The 13,377-nt window shown below is 43.8% G+C and overlaps 1 protein-coding gene across 1 annotated transcript in view; it reads left to right on the plus strand.

Moving 5' to 3' along the window:
* The window catches only part of SEMA5B (semaphorin 5B), a 132,736-nt gene that overhangs the window by 16,405 nt on the left and 102,954 nt on the right, over positions 1 to 13,377 (plus strand). The window lies entirely within an intron of this gene.

Consider the following 13,377-nt stretch of genomic DNA (forward strand, 5'->3'; position numbering starts at 1 on the left):
GCTTATATGGCCAGTATCCCCCTCAAAAAGAAAGCTATAATTTATGTAGAGGGATTTAGACTCCTAATATAATTGCAAAGAAAAGAAAATTGCTAGACTTGCTTAAAAAAAAAACACAACAAGATGCCATCAAAATGACTGGTTAGTGAAGCAGAATGTTGGCATTTCCCTTGGTATTGTGAATGTTAGAAGAGTTATAGTAAATCATTCTGCACCATCCCTCTGCCAGCACAGAATTTGACTTCATGGTTTATTTGCCATGGCTAGACTTTCCCTCTGTACCAGGTTCATGTACGCACCTTTGTATAAGTCGTAGTGGCAATGTAAATGATTGCTTTCTTCTCTCTTAGAATTCACTCCACAACCTGTTGGCTTCATCTTGCTGATACAGCCAGATCCTCACCTAATGCATTTTGGTTTTGGTGCAACTCTGTTGTTCTGGCCCATTGTATATAATTAGCATATATTTTCCTTTATTTTTAAACATCATTTTTACTTAGGATGCTGTAAGAGGAGGGTAGAAACACACAAGAGAGAATAGGCAAGCTCTAACAAATTTAGAGCTGCATTTGTAACAGGGAAAAGAACTACAGTTCAGTGAAATAATATACGTCAGGAGTGGTTGAATCATGAGCCCCAACAGCAACTACTTTTTATGGCATAATAAACAGATAAGACAACCCAAAAAGAAAAGACTAAGCATGGTCTAACTAATCAGTTTAAGTATAACTTTTAGAATCAGATAACATTGTGGCAGCAGCCTCTGCTATTAATGAAAATGGAGGAAGAGACTGCTTTTTCCCATGTTATTCAGCATTAGAGGACAGGGAGGTGAGGAGCAGAGCTGGAAGAACTCAATGATGTGAACAAGAGAAAAGAGCAAGATGTGTAGCAGAGGGAGAGGTTTTTGCTCCACAGAGACAACTGAAATGTGATTTAATATACATTTTCTGTGTGTATTTGTGCAGTAAATAATACTTACCTTCCTGTAGCTGTTCAGATTGCCAGAGGCCCTCCTGCTTTTCATACAGAAACATTTTGCTTTGTAAGCTGTGGCTTTACCTGTGCTGGAATCTTTAACCAGCGATTATTAATATTTATTACTTCAGAACAGCATTGCTTTGGGGATGGCCGTGAACAGTGCCTTCTGCCAGGCATTGCACAAACACAGGCATGTCACTCTGAGGAATTTATGGTTTACATAATTCAGCTGCATGGCAGGTTTCCCCCTGTGCAGATGCTGCTAACGCTGGCACGCTTCACCCCTGCTCAAAACGCCAGCGACACATCCTGGAGGGAGTCTCTGTCTCCGCAAGAGTTTGTACGAGTACAGTTAGACACGAAGCTACAATATCATTATAAACAGGGGAATGACAGCAAATTTGGCTTCCTGCTGGAGGTACAATATATTGCAGCGTATTGCCTCACGAGGAAGCAGTAACAAGTATTTATAGAATTTGCTTGGAAAAGTCAGTTTTCATGAAGCAGTACCCACCTGAGTGGGAGACTGAAAGTTTCGATGGTGTCACACAGCTCTGCCAAGCAATTCTTGATAGAGTTAATGGAGATGTAATTTCCCAGGGTGGTTTTTTTGTGTTACAGGCTTGGTGTGGGGAAAGTGGGGAGTGCTGAGCCCTTTCCATCTTCACCATCTCATTTCCACCCTGTGCAAGGTGACAGGGAGAGGTGTATGAATACGGGGGTGTGGATGGGGTCCTCAGGGCTGCACAGCTCTGGGTGTGCTGAGCTCCTGGAGCTGTGCCAGAGAAATGGGAATGGGAAGTAAAGCCTTTTCTGTTCCCTTCTTCCCTGATAAATCCACACCTTGTTCTGGACTATTTTTAGGGGTGATTTTTTGAGTCATTAGTTGCTCGTGCACCATCTGCTTGAATTTGCAAATGAAACAATACTTCAAAGAGATAGGAGCTGTCTCTATCCATCTCTACAGGGTGTAATTTATGAAACCTAAATTTAAATGTTAACCATGTTTAAATGTGCTACTGTAGATCATATTAGTAGCAATGCCACAGCTATTCTGGGGTTGTGGAAGGAGTTTGGGATCAGGGTGGAGTTTATAAGTGCTCCCACTTCTCAATTTCCTGGTTAACATCATTCTCTTAGATGATAGCATTATAAATTATTTCAGACTAGTTCTTTCTGTCTCTATTTAAAAGCAGTATGACCTCACCACAGCATCTCTTTGGCTTAGTTCATCCCGTGTTTCAAAGCTTCACAGAAAATGCTTCCTAGAAGAAAAGAAGATCCTGGGGCTCACGAGGGTTTTTAGTTTCAGGAATTGGACACAGCATGACTGAAACTGTAAGAGGTATTGAGGGCATGCCGTGCAGACAGGGAGCTGGAATAACATGAGCCTCAGATTTTTAAGCTTTATCCTTATCTGAGAGCCCTCCCCAAATGACTGGTACTGTCTGAGTGCAAACCAGAGGAGTTTGATAACTCCACTGCACCAAACACCTGCCAAGTCAAAATCCCAGAAACAAAAGAATTAGTTTCAAAAGCCCACCATGGTTTCTAAGCAACATATTTACTTGTCACATATTTTGTAAAATCCAGACACTTGCAAGTTAGGATATGAATAGTTTAAAACATTGTAAATCTCACACTACCCATATTATGAGCCACATTTCATTAAGTATAAAACCAGTCATTTCAAAAATTCATAACCTTCATTTTGACTCATAGTTTGCATGTTTTGTTTTTGATTTAAAGGTAGTGTTAGTATTTTAATGTACTGTTTTTCTTCTGTTTTGAAATATTTGCTGCTTTTTTCAGCTCTTGAGCACGTGATTGCTATTTGAGCTTATTTTAATGGGAGGAGAAACAATTTTCTAGACCTCATTATTACTGAGAAAAAACTTGCAAATATGTTCTGAAGAGCTCAAAAAACAAGACACATAAATCCCGCCGTGCATTGAAAACCTGATGATTTTGGGAACTTGCATCCTGCTTTTTCTGTGCTAGCTATCAGCAATGCCGTTTTTGTCCAATTGTCCTGCTTTTTTGCAAAACACTTTCTTCTTTTCATCAAGAATAAGCCTTGAATCTTTCAGACCTGAGAAACCTTCCAAGTCAAAGCCAATAAAGGAGCTGAAATGGAAACTGATTGCAGCCTTGACTATGTAGAAGCTTCCATCCCTCTCTAATAGCATGATCTGGAATGCTTATTGTCTTTATTTTCAATTTCTTTCCCATTATTAGGTTTCAAATTTAACTCTGCTATACAGCATTCCTAGTGAGCAGTTTGCTTTTATTGACTGAGGGCCTATTTGCTCTACTTAAACATCTGAAATCAAAAAGTAATGGTGAGGAAATGGGTGGCAGTGTCTCACAGATTAGTGTCACATAATGAGCTATAGTTTTGAATTATAGACACAAGTTGTACATATGCCGCCACGGCAGAAAAGCCACAGAGGAGATTATTCTGCTACCAGAACAAAGGCTAGGAGACTGGGACACTGATTTTTTGTCAGTAATACAGCTGGTGAATGGACTGGGAAGAGCAGTTTGAACGAGCTGCTGTATAATAAATGGTTTAACAAAGGAGATAAGCTGAATTTCCTAACTCGATGGGCATGCAAAAGACACCTGTGTTAAAAAGTGGTGACTTAAAAGATGCAACTGCTTGAATTGATGGTATCTGCTTGCTGCAGCTCAAGGTCAGATCTAGATGCTGTCAGAAACCATGAAGAGCAGCAGCCTGCCTAGCAGCTAGACAGCCTCAGACCCGTTGCCTACACCAATGTGCCCGTGCTGTGATGGGGATGCCAGAAGTTATGGTGGTGGGGCAAGAGGAAGTCTCCATCCCCATTCCTGCAGGATGTCCCAGCTCAACTCCCCAAAGTTCTCCTTTGCCTTTTCCCCTCCCTCCTTCCCTCCCCCATCCATAGCAGAGGCATGCTGGCCTTCTCCCATCCCCACCACTGTGATTTCACCTGCACGCTGGAGAAGCAGTGCTCTGCTCTCTCACCTGTGCTGTAGGCAGGGTGCCCAATCCCCGGGGAGGGTGGGTTTTGCAGAGGAGGTACAATGTGTAGCTGTGAAATCCCACCTTCTTAAAGATGCATACTCCTTGAGACTATCTCATTACTGGCTGGGCAGAGACAGGAGCCAGTAAAGAAATGATGGTATGAAAGACCCTGCTTGGAGTCAAGCCGAAAAGCATGTTTCACAAGAGCTCCCTGGCGAGGAGAACATAAAAGGAGGATGGTTGAGACACCGTGCGACAATCTGGCACAACAGCAAGCTGAAGGGAAACAGCTTGGACAACAGGAGGATGGTACCCAAACAAATGGCTGCACAGAGAGTGGCTGGGAAACCCTAAGGGAAACATTTGACTTTTCCCAGAAGGAAACTGTGGGGGTGTCAGCTCGGGGCAGTAGCCTGCTGGGGCTGTGGATGTGAGAGGCATGGCTATAAGGGCTGGCCATTTGCAGCGAGTGGAGGTGTTACTGTAGAAAACCAGCCAGAAAGCGTCCTGACCAGAAGCCCTCATAGTTCTGCCTGCCAAGGGGGCTGTCAGCTCCATCAGGAGATGGGAAAGGATCATCTCTCATGGCTGTGGCACAGGGAGCTGCAGCTCAGGAGCCCTTGCAACAAATAGTCATTACCTGGAAGAGCCTGGAGGTAGAGGGTAGTTAAGCAAAGGCTGTGTCAACGGACTCAAAACTGGCAAGTAAAGTTCGTGTCATTCTGCAACTCCAGATTTCTCTGCAATAAATGTAAAGCTACTAAGCTGCTGGTGATGGAAGTCTGGATACTTTGATGGGGGTGACTTTCATATTTGATTTAGAGCTGAACTGAATGTGCCTGTAAACGCCAAGTAGGTAGGTGCAAGAAGGGAGATATGGTTAGTTTGGGGAGCAGGCAAGGGGCTACATGAACTTACAAAGGTTGTTTTAGGGGGAGCACAGCAGCCTGGGCGCAGCCCTTCCTGGCTATTATTGCTCCTGGCTGTATAAGCATTAAAACAACTCTGGATCATGCAGGCTTAGGAGCTGAAGACTGCATGGAATGACTGATGTCCCAAAAGAGTTGCTTCAGGTTGCAGCTTGCAGAAATATGGCAAATTGTAAATATACTCTAGGACCCTCAACCAGCAGGTTTGGCACCTTGAGTTTACTGAAAGTCTCCAGTGTATGATAGATTAGTCTGTCAGACACCAGGTTTCATTTCAGATTTCTGGCTGAACATAGGCTGCTTTCCTGCCTGCTTGGCAGAAAGCTCCAGAGCACTGCAGTAAAACTCTCAAAACCTGTGCTGCTTGGAAAATATCACTCTTACCCTTGGGCACCTTCAATCCTGCCCAGATCTGGACTGCCACTGAACCCTGAAGAGAATAAGTCTCTGCAGATTATGTTGCCTAGGCAAAAAGCATTTTACAAACCAGGAAATTCAGTGGCAGAAGTTGCGTCAGAGTTGATCCACAGATTTAGAATATCAGCATTGGTTCTAAACTCTGTCAAGAATACTTTCTGTTGCCAAATGGCCAGAGTCCCTCACCAACATTTATCTCACAGGGCTTCTGTGAGGCAGGAAAGCACTGATAAGTTCACACTATAGAGGGGAATTTGAGGCCCAGAGGGATTAAGAGTAAGCCTGCCCCGTGAAAAGGCTGTGATGCTGAGACATGAGAGTTTATAGCAGATCTGAAAGGTAGCACAGTGCTGCACCTAACACAGCTACTCCTGCAGCGAGACTACACTTACTGAAGGTACCAGTCAAAGTCTGCACAACCTCAGAGGTCTCTGCACTTGGCTAATGTGGACATAGCCAAAGCTGTGGACTCACAGAAAACCTGTGGCAAAGGTGGATTTGGACCCTTTACTGTTGTATTTCCACCTGGTAATCACTTACTCTCAGCCTTGCATCTCCAAAGATGTAAGTCTTCAAAATGCTCGTGAAAGTCTGTGAGTCCCATACAGTTGCACTGGGACAGTGAGGCTTCAGCATGGCTGAAAAAGTCAGGTCTCATATGGCATGGAGAGACTGACATGCAAACAAGTTAACATTGGCCACAACCACGTGGGCATAGCCAAAGGTTAAATAGTCCACAGGCTTGTCCTGTTGTCAGCCAGGAATGACGTGCCATTCATCCCTAACTACAGGATTTGACTCAATACTTTTCTGAGACAAAATGACTCAGCTGAGTTACTGCCATTTCTAATGGCTCGCATTAGTATCGCACTGTCTTACACCAGCTTTACCCCCTACTAAATCACATTTGGCTGAGAAATTACCTTGCCAGTTTAGGTATTAATGAGGACGTGAGCAAGCAAAGAGCATGATAATGTTTTTGATTATACTGAGATCGTAGGAGGGTAGCTGAAAGCACTGCTGCAGAGAAACCTAGAAAAACAAATACCATCCTTTCTCCCTGTGATTTTTCCTATCAGACAAAAGAATGCTCTAATTAAAGTTGCATCCTTGTATCGGGGGCTGGAGGGGGGCAGATAACATGGTGATTTGAGGAAAAAAAAGGAGGATCAGTCTCTGAAATTAATAGAAATTTTCAAAGGACCATTGATGTTTTTTAAAGAAGCTGCCTGGCCTGCATGGTAAAGAATAGGGTGAGGTGAGAAACCTGTGATTAGACATTGCAGCTAGTTAAATCCATAATTGGGGGTCCACGGTTTCTTTACACAAGGAACAAAAGTGTGATTCAAAGTGTAGGTTTTAACCTCTCTGGTTGAGCCTGGGATAGCTCAGAGGGAGATTTTCCTCTCTGATACTGTGCCAGGTGAAGTCAGCTCAGCCCTGTATAAGTGTGGAGGGGTGAAGCCCCACTGGGGTGTCTGTTCTTACCTATAGAGTTTGCTTTCCTCTGCTGGTCTGCAAGGGGTCTGAATTTGCCATACCCCATATCTGTGCTGTCCCTGACTTATACCCCTTGGGGAGGAGGGGAAAAGGTGTGGACAGGAAAGGACGGAAGGAGAATTTTTCTAATTATGGGATTCTGGGAACTTTGGAGCCTGGCCCAAATTTTGTTCAAAGTGTATTTTTTTTTTCTTGGTTAAAATTTGTGCATTTGCTTGAGCACAGAACGTGAATTTTAATTAACTCAGAGTAAATAAATCAAATAAAATGCTATGCTGCAGCATTGTCAGGTTGCTGGGCTGGACCAATGCACAGAAGAAGTCACAGCTGTAGGAGACCAGAGACAGCTTTACCCCGGCTGTTGTACGTGGAGAAGAGGGTGAGGCAACGGCAGTCTCTGGTCTGTCGTCTTTGTTGGCCGAGAAAACAGTTGATCCTTCAAATCGCCTGCAAGGCGATTTCAAATCTACCTTTTCTGCAAATGAACTCACGGGCATGGTAGTCTGTACACTTTTGCCCGTCATCGGAGGAAGCAGGCTATGGGCTGACTCATGGCCAGTGCCTGTGCAGCCAGTGCTGTGTGAAAGGCAATCTTGGCGCAGTGCAGGCTGATAGGAAGCATCCTTACACAGCGAATTGCAGGCCTGGCTGGAAAAAAGTCTCATATTCCAGATAAAATGAAAATTGGTGATACCCTATCACAAAAGCAGCCACCCATGAGAGGCTCACTTACTTTAGTAACACACTGAGAATAATTAAGTTTGAAGATTGTATTTCAGAGCGTGGGGTGTAAGCAAATACAAGGTCAGGATATTTTGGCAAAAGCCTTGGAGGCTTGGACCTAATGTGTTTTACAGCATCACAGGATGGGGCTGCAGAGCAGTTTCCTTTTGCATTACTGAAAATACTTTCTCTTGCTCTGGTTAAGTTGGTGATATGTCAGTTTTATATGGCAGGGCTCACCACAGTGACTTGCCTATCACTTTATATCCAGATGTTTACGTGCTAAGCCTACTGTTCTGTGCCACTACAAAGGTATAAAAACCACAGCAAAGAGAAGGGATTGGTTGGCAATAACTTAAGCTCCCCAGCCAACTCTCTCAGTATTTGAATACAAGTCATGTTGAACTCATACAGAGTTTGAGGAAAGCCTGACAGAACTGAGCATGTTTATCAGCCTAAGTAGGCAGGTGGGGGGCCTGCCAGGGAATATTTGAATGATAATCAGTGCATCAGAAAAAGAGGAATTTTACAGTTTGGCTTATGAAAGCCCAACTAAAAGTGATGGGCAAAGGTCCCCGTGTGGCTAGGGGCCATATCAAGGTGCTGTAAGTGCTCTGTGACTCTGCCAACTGGATGAGAGGGGGAGAGAAGAGATGTCAGTCACATGTCAAGAGAGACTTGAGGTGGCATGTGGGATAATACGTGATGGTCTAAGAGATGGACTCACTCTTCCAGGAAAATAGGAACAAACCCACACAAAAGTTTTGAAAATTTGGCTCAGTTTCCATCCCTAAGGTTTTGAAGAAACACAGCTAGTGAAACAGAGGGAGTGAAATGTAACAAAAAATATATGGAAATTGGCCTGCTTTTTATAAATGTTCAATATTAACAAAAAAATCCTCTTCCCAATTCTCTGAAGTGTGTACATGCTGCTACCCTCCAGAAAACAGCTGGGCCAGGGTGTCTCGGGCACATGGCAAACGCTGCCACCCCCAAGGAAGTAGGATCACATTGGAGCAGCGTTGTTCCTCTCCTGCCCTGAGGAGAGACAAGGGCCAGACTCACCAGAGCCGGCTTGCCGCTCCCCTGACGAGCCAACGGAAGAGGGGACATGGCTGTCGATCCAGGGGCCGATCCTCTTCCTGCCCTCTCCCTCCCACAACAGCAGCTGTCCATTTAGATTTCTGAATATTGGTATAGGCCAAGGGTGCCACAGCTGTGCTGCTGTCATAGAATCATATTACAGAATCACAGAACCACTAAGGTTGGAAAAGACCTGTAAGATCATCAAGTCCAACCGTAAACCTAACCCTGCTAAGTCCACCACTAAACCACTTCCTGCAGCTATAAGCATCTGCCTCTTTTGACTCTTCCTGTAGCTGGCCCTGAGTATACAGCATTGCGACTGAGCAGTTCTGTGTCATGCACTCTGTGTGTTAAAGCTGAAGGTAGTTCTTCTCCGTTGACTGGAATACAGAGGATTCCATTTTTATCCTTGTTTCCACTGAGAAGTTCTAAATAGGCCTCATGTGCAACACAGTGGCAACCCAGAAATGGTAGCTGGAGCTCTGGCTTAATTTGGAAGCTGCTTAATCAGAATGATATGCTGCATGCATAAGGAGCCTCTTCTAAGAGGATGCTCCTCTAGCTCTGGCTGGATTTATCACTGCGAAATGTTGCTTTGGGAAAAGCAATTGCTCATACAGCAACTGCATCGTATTACTGTATGCCATTTAGTATGGTTCTCTGTTGAACATCTATTGATTTTTAAGGAAGAATGATGTACTGGACAAGTTTTTCTTCAATAGAAACAAAATTACTGGTGAATAAGGATCCAGCTTGTAAGGGAGGTGCTGGCTCTCCACCTTTTCTTCAGCATGTGTGTGCCAGGCTCTTCAAATGAATCACTGGAGTAGCACTTGCAAATGGATCGTCTCATCACACTCCGGAGCACACATGTAATTAACTCCTTCTGAGAGCAAAGGCCAGAATCATCCTTCAGGAGCTAGGTTTCTTAGGATGGTTGGCTAGTTCAGAAATGTGGATAACCATCTGAAAAGTTCAGCCACCGCTGGACCTGCGTAGAGGCACTGTGCGTTAATCTAGCATGAGATTTGGTAGCCAAGAGCCCTGGGGTCTGATCTCGATTCCATCACTGACTTGCTGTGTGCTTTGGAGAAGGTCGTTTAACCTTTCTCTGGCTCATTTTCTCCATTAGTATAAGGGGGGAATGATACTAACCAGCTCCCAGGGAGTCGTGAAGCATGACTAAGCTGTGTTTGTCATGTACTGTAAGAAGTACAAAGTATATCGAAGGCCTACAGGAGCAAAGATAGGAAGAGCTGACAGGACTTGCTGGCTCCTAGCCTGAGGCTCAAGCCCCAGCACGTGGCTTCCAGGAGTGCCAGAAGGGAGCATTAGGTTTGTCACATGCATAATTCTGTGTCTTGTTTTGTATCGCCCAAAGGACCCTCTTCTGTTAATTATTTTTCTTATTATCTATGCTGTGACAGTTGTGAGTCCCTCTTGCAGACCTGGCTCCTGATTGCACCACAAGCACAGGGAATGCCTTCTCAGAGCACCATGAGCCTACTTGAGTCTCCAGTATCTCACCTGGGCTGTGTTGGATGCCTGTTTCAGTGCAGTAATAGCCCCCAAAAGGGAAGAGCGACTCTTCACTCAGTTCTCTTCAGTTTTCCCTAAACATCTGTGTTTTTTAGCATGATCAAACATTATCATCAGCTTCTGTTGGCTTTGTTTCTACTTGCAGGTTAATTGTCTGCATACAAAGAGAGGGGGCTTGAGATAGCCTCCCCTGTAACGAGGGGAGGGGTGAGCTTCTCACGTCTACTATAAGGTGCAGGCAAGTAGCAATATGCGAGTAGGTAGTGATACAGACCAGCTGAGATAAGGCAGCGTATTGTTGGTGTCTGGTGCATGTCAAAGTCTTGAGAGGTTCTGGTGGTGGTTGCCATTAGGGACCTCGTGGCTCCTGATTTGCTAGCAGGGGTTGTTCTGAAGCACAGAGAGGTTATCTTACCTGCTTGGTGTGTGTGGAGGAGGACAGAGGTGGGAAATGTAAACAAACCTCACTCATTTAAATAGAAAAAAGCATCTGAAGCTGGAGTAGCCTTTCATTTGCACCTGTTCATCCATCGACTGCAGGGATGTTCCTCCTGGTCTACCACAGCAGAACTGAAAAGTGTGCTCTCTTTTAATTAGAAGGAAGTACCTTTTAATCAGCCAGCACAGTGCTGACAGATGTAGTGCCTGAAAAGAGGCACTGAAAAAGAGGCCTGAACACGTGTCTGAAGCATGTTGCAACCCGTATAATTTCAGAACTCCTAAGAGGAAGGGTCTCAGCTTGCTTTTATTCAAGCACTCTTGTTATGTGGCTTCCCATTGGAAAGGCTTAATTGGTCTTGTAGCTCTGTTGCTCGGTGGCATCGTAGACTAAGTACTTTGCTTTCCCTGTAAATTGCTTCTAGGCCAGGCAATGTGTGAACAAGTACATGGGCATCATGTTACAAAGTTCATCCAAGGTGCGCTTGGCTATATGAAATAAACACTTAACAAGCAGCTTTGACTTGAGAATGTCATGGCAAGCAGATTTAAGCGGATATATTCTTCCACCCTTTCTTGAAACACATCTCAGCTGCTCTCCTGCTGTTCTGGTACATACACTTTGTGGTACCAGGCACAGTGAGCACTTAATCATTTTACAAGGCAGCCAAATACAAATTACGAAGCCAATTAACAAATACTTTCATCTACAGGATTTATACTGCAGCTTGGCTCTGTTCATAGGCAGACTAGCATAGAGGGCCCAGTTTGGGAAAGTAATTCAGCACCTACCCAGTTTCCATGAGTGTAAATTCACTTCAGCACAGGTTTCCACAGGTTTCCCCAACTTTGGGGGCAAGTTATTCTCCTAACCAGGGCACAGACTAATGGACCAGGAGATCAGCTCCTGGTTGTGCTGCAGATATGCTCTGTGATGTTGGCTAAGTTGCTCACTCTGTGCTTTAAATTCAAATGAGAACGATGTCTCTTTTTCACTCTTCTGTATATATTTAGATGGCAAATTCTTCAAGACTAGGTTGTATAAAGCAGGAGGGTCTTTACAGCTGCTAAGTGCATATATCTGAACTGGGATTAATATGTCCCTGCAATCAGAGGTGACAGAGAGAGGATCCACCCTTAGGTTGTTTAAATAGGCATCTGCTTTGAATGAGTCTCCAGAGGAACCACCATCAACCTACTCTGTGTCTTAACGCAACAAAACCACGATCTTGGCTGAGACTTCAGGGTATTACTTTTTGACACGGGTGTTTTCAGAAATGCACTGATGTTCATGAATAATAATGTTACTAGCAATAATAATTAGCAGTTTGGGACACCTTTTAATGTGTATAATACCATTTGTCCCAGAGTACTTAGAGGAGTGTAGTTGCTTGCTCTGGCGATGGCTGAAATGCAGCCAATTCTGGGATGAAACAAAGCTCGTGTTTTAATACCATGGAGTGAAGCTGCGTGACCTTTTAGGATAGAAAGTGAATAAGAAGGTTGTTCTATCCCTCCAAGTTTGTGCACCAGCTTTTTACACAGGAGAAGGAAGTTATTAGAATAGCTGGATGCACCAGGCAATCGCTCTTCTGGCCTAGTCCAGATGGGTTTAATTTAAGAAAGAAAGGAATTAGCCAACATTCACTTACAAGACAAAATGGGAGGAAAAAAAAAAGAAAAAAAAAAGATCAAGAAGGCACCTCATCCATTCATGCAGACATCTCAGTGTTCTCATCTATTTCTTAATCCTACTCTTTCAGCTGCTTTAAATTATAGTTCAGCAAGGTATTAAACAGACATAACTTCAAACACAAGCAGAAAAAAGGACACAAATGGGGCAATTCTAGGTACAATAAACCACGCCTGTCATTCAGAGACCTTGCTCATTCTTGGACTGAAATTGCAGTTAAAATGCAATTCATAAAAATGGCACTGTCTTATTCAGCAGATCTTTCCCTTTGGCTTTTTACTCCTGGTATAGCTTTACAGAACAAGTATGATTAAAAGAGCATGTTATTAATTAAGGATTAGTTGATTCTAGCTGGGCAGGTCAACTGGAGTCCGGAGGTGTCTCTGATAGCCTGGTCTTCCTGCTGGTGTTCGTATTAATGCTGATGGGATTGTGAGAAGGATCAAACAAACAAAAAGAAACTGCCAGTGGCTGTGCAGACACCAGGTGAGGCAATCTGATGAAAAAAGTGGGAAAACCCTCCTTTCTGTAAGAAAGCCACAAGGTCAGACTTAGAGAGCCGAGGTTAGTATGAAGCCTTTGGAAGATCATTGTGCTATTCACATTAGTACTACCTTCCTGTCTGGTTTAGGTCTCAGCCACCTGAGTGATCTCACCTCTAATGCTTTGTCCACAGCAGTCACCGAGAGGACAGAGACTGGCTTTATTTAAATGGACACTATTCCTGTCTGCATCTGTTTTGACTGAGTGCAATGAAAAATGTGCCCTTTAGATACATCTCTTCCATTAAAGATATTTTGGTTAAATTTGCTCTGCAGTGCTATCAGGGAAAAACTAATATTAAAATTTATTACTCAGTCAAACTGTCCAGCTTTTTACAAGACTAAAACAAGGAGCTGAAATCTGCATTATAAGACTTCCAAAATCAATGCATTTAAATAGCATGCTTAACAACAGGATAGCAACTTCAAGTCCCTAGTTATGAGAACTTTCTCCTTAGGGTGTTGTAAGATTGGAGGCCAGTGACATGCTTAACTTCTCCAGGAGAAGGCTTATTCCATGAC

This window comes from Gavia stellata, chromosome 8, assembly GCF_030936135.1.
Source record: "Gavia stellata isolate bGavSte3 chromosome 8, bGavSte3.hap2, whole genome shotgun sequence".
NCBI classification, from domain to species: domain Eukaryota; kingdom Metazoa; phylum Chordata; class Aves; order Gaviiformes; family Gaviidae; genus Gavia; species Gavia stellata.